The sequence below is a fragment of the Dipodomys spectabilis genome, unplaced genomic scaffold, assembly GCF_019054845.1.
Source record: "Dipodomys spectabilis isolate Male_0828 unplaced genomic scaffold, ASM1905484v1 ptg000197l, whole genome shotgun sequence".
Classification (NCBI taxonomy): domain Eukaryota; kingdom Metazoa; phylum Chordata; class Mammalia; order Rodentia; family Heteromyidae; genus Dipodomys; species Dipodomys spectabilis.
The window spans coordinates 3248455-3257069 of NW_024870874.1; positions in this window are offsets into that span (position 1 = coordinate 3248455).

Genomic DNA, 8615 nt, shown 5'->3' on the forward strand with positions numbered 1-8615 from the left:
GCTTATATTATTCTACAGACAGTTCCAGGAGTGCGGGATTCTAACAATCATAGACAGCTTTCCTTTCCACTTGTTTTGATGAGTAGTGTAATTCACACAATAGCAATATGTTCTGTAAATGGCTTTCCCCCCATATAATGTGCTTTTTATTCTTTTTTGGTAACATGATTAGATTGGTAAATAATAGTAGAGCTAAGTGAAGCAAAGTAGAGAGGGAAGAACCCACAATTAAGATTTCACCTTCTATACCCTTAGAGTGAAAGCTTTAAGCAAGTATTTCTTTAAAAATTCTTCTGGTAAAAAGTGATACATTTTTGCATAAATATTTTGTTTATCATGTATTCAAGAGCTATAAATCTGTACTAAGTCATGACTGAGAAGGGAGACAGTCTATGTTTAATGTTAGCAAAACTCTTAAGGTAGGGTATTTGTGGAGTTTGATTAGTCATGGCCATTATTAGTGATGGAGAAAAAACTAGAATCACATATGTTGACTCTGGTAAATCTTAGAGGAAATGCTTCCTCTGCCTCTTGCCTGTTTTTTCTCTCCTTAATGTTAGTACCAGTTATAATGTTAGTACCAGTTAGTATCAGATCATCCTAGTCAAAGCCTCCTCGACAGTATGAGTAGTCATTTTCTTCATGCAATTTTTCCTTCTTCAAAAATAATAACCACTTTTCAAGGCATGGCAGTCTATCAGTTTTCACACCACCACATATGGTAGTTCTCATGAGTCGTCAAGATCTGGAGGCATTAAGTGACTTACCACAAGTCTACAATATCTTATATCCAAAAGTAGAATGGCCTAGAGTTTATAGTCTCTTTTTTGTTCTTGTTAATGTTAACATGACTTTCTATACCAGCAAGATTGAATGACCTCCAAAAATTAAGCTGTCCCAACCTGCCTGGCCAATTGGCATGTTTTCTAACACTGGCTGAGCCCAGCTGCTCACTCCCTAACCTGAGTGTGGTAGGGAAGAGCTAACAAAGACATGCCCGGTTCCTCTCTGGACTCTCCCTCTCTCCTATAGAACTGGCTTTTTCAGAGTAGAGCTTCTGTCTTCTGTAGTGGCTTTATATCTGACACAAAGTCTAGTAACCAAATCCTGATAGAAAATGTGAGCGAATGATTTACCTGACTCTGGAATGCTTAGATCATTAAACCATGAGTAAATTTACAGTTTACAGTAAGTTTACAGTTCCACCAGCAGTGCAGTAGGGTTCCTTTCCCCCCACATCCCTGCCAGCATTTGTTGTAGTTAGAACAGCCATTAGAAAGAAGAAAACAATGTCATTTGCAGGAAAATTGATGGAACTAGAACAAAGCGTGTTAAGCAAGGTAAGCCAAGACCAGAGAGACAAACATTTGTTCTCCCTGATATGCAGAAATTAGATCTAAAATACAACAGGATATGATAAATTACACAGAATTCTAGATTTGCACATAAAGTGGGACCAAATGAGGGTAGTCCTAGGAGAGAATCACAAAGGTGCATTACCCAAATACAGAAATGAACTCCAAAGATAGGGAAACAAAGGAATTTTTTTCTTAATTTATTTTTTCTTTTTCTGACAATTCTGTATTCTTTACCTAGTGCACACTGTATTTACACGCATATATGTGGTAGAACTCAAGGAAAAAGGGTGAGAAGGTGCAGCAGTGAAGCACACTGGGCATTGGTGAAAGTGAACTAAGCAGCTCATGAGAGGAGATGGGAGGGAGGGAATGGGAGAGAGTGAGGGAACAGACGACACTCTGCAAAAGGAGGTGTACTTATTATCTGATGCACGTAAATACAACCCACTGTATAGCGCCTCTAAAACAACAATAAAGTAAGTTAGAAAAAATTAAAACAACATTGCTTTAAACCAGCTGCGATGGCATGTGGAGTTAAACTGAATCTGCTATGGTGGTTCATGTCTGTAATCCCAACACTCAGGAGGCTGAGGCAGGAGTATCAAGACTTTGAGGCTAATATGAGCTGCCTAGAAGATTCCTCCTCTCTCCCTCACAGAAAAGTAAATACACGAAATAAAGTTGGAAATAAGTCTATAGTACAAAGTTACTTATTATTTATTTTACTTACAGTTAATTATATTTAAACACGTGAACACTGAAACATACTCTGAATGGCTGTTATACCTAGATCTTTCAGAATCTGAAAAAAGGTGAAGAAAAACAATCAATACACAACCCTTCATTTGCTGCCTCCATTTGTTCCATTTTTAAGGACTCCTTTCCATACTTTTGCTTATTTAAGTGAAATGGAGATTTTGGTTTTGGAGTGAACTGGAAATTTGTGTGTGGGTAGGTATGTCTGCCACCTTCATGGGTAGTCCAGGAGGAATTTGTTTAGTTAAAAGTATGCTTTGGAGCCAGGCACTGGTGACTCATGACTGTAATCTTAGTTGAGAGGCTGAGATCTGTGGGTGGAGGCCAACCTAGTCAGGAAAGTTGGTGAGAGTCTTTTTTTTTAATATATATTTTATTGTAAAGACACTGTAGAGAGGGGTTACAGTTACATGAGTAAGGTAATGAGTACATTTCCTGTTGAGCATTGTTACCCCATCCGGTGACAGTCTTATCTCCAATTAACTACCAACAAACCTGAAGTAGAGCTCAAGTGATAGACCTCTATTTTTGAGTGAAAAGAGCTAAAGGCTAGTGCCTGGACTCTGAATTCGAGCCCCAGTACTGGCCAAAATAAACAAAAATTAATAAGTGTATTTTCTGAGGGAGTTGCCAAGTAAGTGACTTGATCATGTGAAGGCAAGATAGAGATAGAGTTTCACCGCGTCCATTCGTCACACCTTCTCCCTTGAACTTAGAATCCTGAAGCCAGAAAGTAAACCTTGTGGATAAAGAATCCCAGAAGTTACAGGAAAAGTCAGAGTGCTTTGACTTTACTGCAGGCTACAAAGTGAATGGCTAAAGAATCTCCCTAGAGTCTCTTTGAGTCCTTGAGGGTTTATTGCTCTGGTGTTTTGCCCCAGTCACTTTTAGCAAGGAACAACATACCTGATGGAGGCAAACTGGCAAGGAAGATGGCCTTCACCATCAAAAGACATTGAGCTCTATGGAGAAAGCTGGGAGGGTTTTTAAATGCCAAGAAAAACTAGCAGACAAGTACTGGAGGATGTTAGAGAAGAAGGTCAATGCAATTAGACCATCTGTCTCTGCTAAATGGCTTTTGTTGGAGTTAACTTTCTAGCTTGTCTGAGCCTTGGTCAGCCCTTAGCCCTTCCCTGGAAGATGACTATTAACACCTGCCCTGGAAGGCGCTAGCCTCAAGTGACTTCAAGGCAGTGGCCCTCACTGGAAAAATAAGCTGCCTTATAGCCAGTGTGACCACTGAGGTGGTATTTGAACTCTACCATGTTCCTGGAGAGGTTTGCAATGGCCCGAGAGCATGAGAAATACACATGACACACTGGAAGCTCAGAGATGTATAAATGTGATTCCGCAGACATCCAGTGTCTGGCAAGGTCTGGAGAAATTCCCTTAGACCAGTTGGGTGTGCACTGTGACATCATGCAATCATGCACTCCGTTCTTCATCAAATCAGCACGAGGTTAGAGTAGAAATAATACTGGACAGACAGCCAAGAACTTGAGTTTCTTTTTGTAGTCCTACCAAGTATTAAGTAAATAGACTCACATGAGTCACCATCTGAAATCATATATTCACCATGCGTGGTTTTTAGCACATTACAAATAACAGCCAGATGTCTTCTTTTTGATCTCTAATGACTTATCTACGAGTTAATCACACCCTTCCTGTGATCCGCCCCCCCCCCCCCCATTGTGGCTCTTTGGGATCACTGTAACATACCATTATAATGACATCCTGATGATTTCTCTTACGGAATCTCACTCTGGCTCCCATAACTGAAGCAGCATAAAGATGATTGAAACTGAACTTTTTCCTCTCTACATCAACTGTCTTGCGTTACTCACCTCCTATCCCTCCAGTAGTTCATCTTGGACTTCTTTTCTACAACATTGTGCTTTCAGGTCTTTCGCGACAAATTGAAAGCCAGTGGGAGTCGGTTTCTCAGGTGCCTACCTAATGGATGCATCTACTGCCCTTGGCCTTACACTGTCAAAGGCCTCAGTGTTTGTGGAGTATCTTTTGTGTTCTTTTTTTAATTTTTTAAAGATCTTTTACACAGGAGTTTTAAATCAACATCTCACTTCATGAATACAATATATCACAATCACTGTCACCCCTTCCTTGGTTTACTCTCTCCCAGTCCCACTCATTCCCTCAGATTCCCTGGTTCCATTTCACACGTGTACCTTGGCTACTACGATTGTGTTTGCTGACCCTTCCCTTCTCCATGCATCTGCTCTTCCATGCCTTGACCTCCCCCACGGACAGCACATGATCTTGGTATTCATTTTGTTATAGTGTAAGTTGTTTAAAGGGGCTACACCATTGCAATCCTCCCCTGATTATGCCATTCTTTAATACAATATAGTTATGTATGTATGCATATTTATGTATGTATGCACATGATCTTGTGTATGTTTTCATCTACGTTCATGATTTAGATCTAACTTCCCCATATTAGAGGAAAACATTCACCCTTGTGTCTGAGCCTGGTTTATTTCACTAAATGCTTTTCCAGGTCCTTGCAAATGACATAATATTATTCTTCCTCATGGGTAAGTAAAATTTGTGTGTGTGTGTGTGTGTGTGTGTGTGTGTGTGTGTGTGTGTGTATGTGTGTGTGTATCACATTTTGGGTTTATTTATCCCTTGTAGAGCATCTAGGTTGTTTCCCTACCTCGACTGTATTGAATAATCACCAATCAACATGACTATGCAAGTGTCTTTATTGTATTCTGCCTTGTGATTTTTAGATAAATGACTCATGGTGGAATGCCCTTTATGCATCTGCTCAAATCTGTCAAATAATATTGTCTAGCTGTATATTCCTGAGTATCAAGAAGTACATGTATGTGATAACTCATTTAATGGAATGTCCGAAGACATTGCCTAAGAAAATTGTGTATTCTTTGATGAAAAGTGTAATTGTTGGTAAGGAAAATAATTGTTGGAAAGTTAAATATGTGTGTTACCAAGAAAGAAAAATAACCTGCTGGCTTAAAAAATGTTTATTTTTATATTAAGTCTTCAGGACAAAAAGAAAGTAATTTTATAGAGGAAAATTTAAAGATGTAGTTGTAGGTATTTTGCTATTTGGCCCCAGTTCCGTAGTAATTTAGTGTGAGCAAGACCCAAGTGTGTGCTATTCTTTGGCTTTATAGCCTTGTAACATAGGCACTGATGGCATTCATGATTATGGATTAAATAGGGCCAACTCTTGTTGGTAATTTGTTACAAAATTCCCACAGAGACACCCATGGTGCTTCTGAACAATGAGGTTGTAGCATGTTATTTTGCTATAGCATTCCAACACAGGGTTCAAAGCCTGGTACTGGAAGTCTCTTCTCTATTTGATATAAATTAAACCTCAAGTACACTCTGCCTTGTATTGCAATTAGCATCTGGGTTCTGGTCAAATTCTAATTTGTGCAATTGCACAATTAAGAAATATACTCAGACATATTGTACCTTTGTAATATAAGTTTGCCTGGGGTTTCTAAATCACTGTTGTATTCCAACATTGTGTACAGCCACAGGCTTTTGGAAATTTCAGCATAAAAGGCTCTCAAGAAAACATGAAAAATCTTTTCACATAGGTTTATCTCCAGGAGACTACTTTTTGGGTTAGTTACACATTTATCTTTGAAGAAATATACTTCTCTTTGGTTCTGCTTAGTGTTTTTTTTTTCTTTTTTTAAATTAAAAATTTCCTGGTAGGTTTTTAGACCTTGTGTTTTCAATTTCTTTTATTTATTTTTAAATTTTTTTTACTGTGAAAATACTGTACAGAGGGGTTACAGTTACACGAGCAAGGTGATGAGTACAGTTCTTATCAAGCATTGTTGTCCTCTCCTTTGTTTTTCCCCTACCATCACATTTACATTTATTTTTATGGAGTGGGAGTTTTAGGTGAGCTTCAGAGTGGATTTTAAGGCAGAAAATTAGTATCTGAGCAGTTAGGCAGTAATTCAGTGATTTTATATTTCTTTATATTTTTCTGAAATTGTAGAAAGGTTGTGGCATTATGTAATAAAAAGTAAAATTTTTGAACACAGCTTATTGACATTTTACTTACTAATGAAAAATTTTCACAATTTGAAGAAAGAAATTAATAGAGAAGCAATTGGACCCTATTTGAAGTACTGACAGAAGTCTTGTGGGTTTACACAAGTCTGTCACTTGTGTAGTATTGTATACTTGTGTACTATTGTACTATTTATTTGTAAATTTATTTATTTTGTACTATTTATTATTGTACTATTTATTCTTGTAAATAAAAGTACTATATATGTATAGGTACACACACATATAGCCAGACCTATTTATTTGTATACTTTCTATTACTACTTTTGTAAAGAAATGTAGCCTGCGGTATTTATTATCTGTCCCTTCCTAGAAAACTTTTCTTGACCTTTGATTTACACCATTAACTTTATCTTGTAGAATCAGAGCTTAATGTGCACATCGTCTAAACTACAAATCAAACCACGCATTTGAGAAATAGTCAACCCAGGGCTTTTCCCATCTCTTGTACTGTGGTTGACATTTGTAACAACTAGAAACTTCACTTTCTCTTTCTTCCTTTTCTCAAGTTGCTGGTTCCCAGCTTTTATCTGGGACTGTCACACCAGCAATCTGGGTGTGACAGATTGTATTGTTGGACTGATGGCATGTATTTCTACTGAAACCTTGGCGTTAGCTTGCTTTCTTGTGGCAGCTCCACATTCTAGGCTACCCAATGGTAAACTTATATGTGTTACATTGCAGAGCATAATAACAAACTTCTCTACCTCATCATTTCCCCAACTGGTCACTATTATAGAATAATCAGAATCTACCCTTAGTCTTTTGTAATGAAACTATTGTTTTTCATCACTTGGGAAAATAGAAGACATCCAAATATACTATCTGGGTGAAATTTATCAATTCTCCTTTTGTCCCTCTATAGCAACCCATTCTTTGCTTATTTTAGCTTAACTTATAAAGGCGGTCAAAACAGCCTTCTTACCTTTGGTTCCTGAACCTTGAAAAATGGACAGATTCTTGCAATTAATGTCTGCATTGAGGACCAAGTCAACCAAGTCAAATATTGGGTCTTGGTCACAGAAGGAAATCTGACCTTTGTGGCAATTTAGTAGCACTGGAATCAAGACTTTCTCTTATCTCTTTTACTGTTTATTTTTGGAGTTCTTTCAACAGGTGCTGAAGCTTTCCACTTTAACCCAAAACTAAAAAGTTGCAACAAAGTGAGATTTGATCCTGAAGGAAACATTTCCTGAAAGCACAGATGTGTTGTGGGACTGAAGAGAAGGAAGATTTCAGGAACCTGGATTCATTCAACACTCTCCATGATGACTTCATGCATTTTCCTAGTGGCAATTCCCTAAATCGGAAAGGCTGATGAACAAACAAAAATGCAAACAAAGGACATATTATTAGACCTGTTGATCATTGAAAAAGTCTTTTTTGTGGGCCTCTTTTTCAGGTCCATATGACTGATTACCCTTACTTACATGTGTGTGATGGTCTGAGTGTTTGTGCCCCCAAACTCATATGTTGGAAACTAATCACCTGTGCAATGGTAAAAGGAGGTGGGGTATAGGGAGATGACATGATGGCAGAACTCCCATGAACTAGATTAGTGGCTTTACAAAAGCATCCCCAGAAAAGTACCTGGTCCCTGGCCTCATGAGAGGCCATAGAAAGAAACAAACCATCTAGGAAATTGACAAGAAAACAAAAAGGACTGCCATTAACACCAGACCTATTGACAATTTGACCTCAGATTTTTTCAGTCTTCAGAACCGAGAGAAATACATCTCTATGGTTTATCAGGCTTATCAGCTATTCCGTTGATGCTGTGTGGGTATAGCAGCCTGCAGACTGGACAGTATTCAACATCCCTAAGTGTTGCTGAGTTTGAGATGGAAGACAATGCTGTTTCTTTCTCTGTTGTCACTTGTTAGTCCTTGGAAATTTCCCTCATGGAACCTGGGGAAAAACTGACCAAACAGAAGTAAAAGCCTTCAAGTCTTAAACTATCGAATAGTATAGATCATTCTGGCCTCCCACTTAAAATTACTCAACAGGTTCTTTTGAATCAGACAGCATTTCTTATGTTATTCCTTAGAATCCTAGCCAAACTTTTTAGCCTTCTAGGTGTCTCACATGAAAGACTGGTTTGCCTTTTGCTTTTGCTCAGAAGGTCACCTTTATCACGGCTGTAATTAATTCTTGCCAGGCTAATAGTGTTCCCTGTGAATCATGCAGGTCTTGAGGGGGGAAAATTGATAATCTAATAGCCACAGCAAAGTGAGACATTCTCACCTTCCAGACCAGGTATCTGGCATGCTCTCTCTTTCTTTGGCTGCCACATCTTTGGTGTGGAGTTATGATTGCTGCTAACTGTAGGAAAAATTAAACAAACAAACACACACACACACACACACACACACACAAATACTAGTTTGCTTGGCATTCCTTAGTTTCACAGCGTCTTCT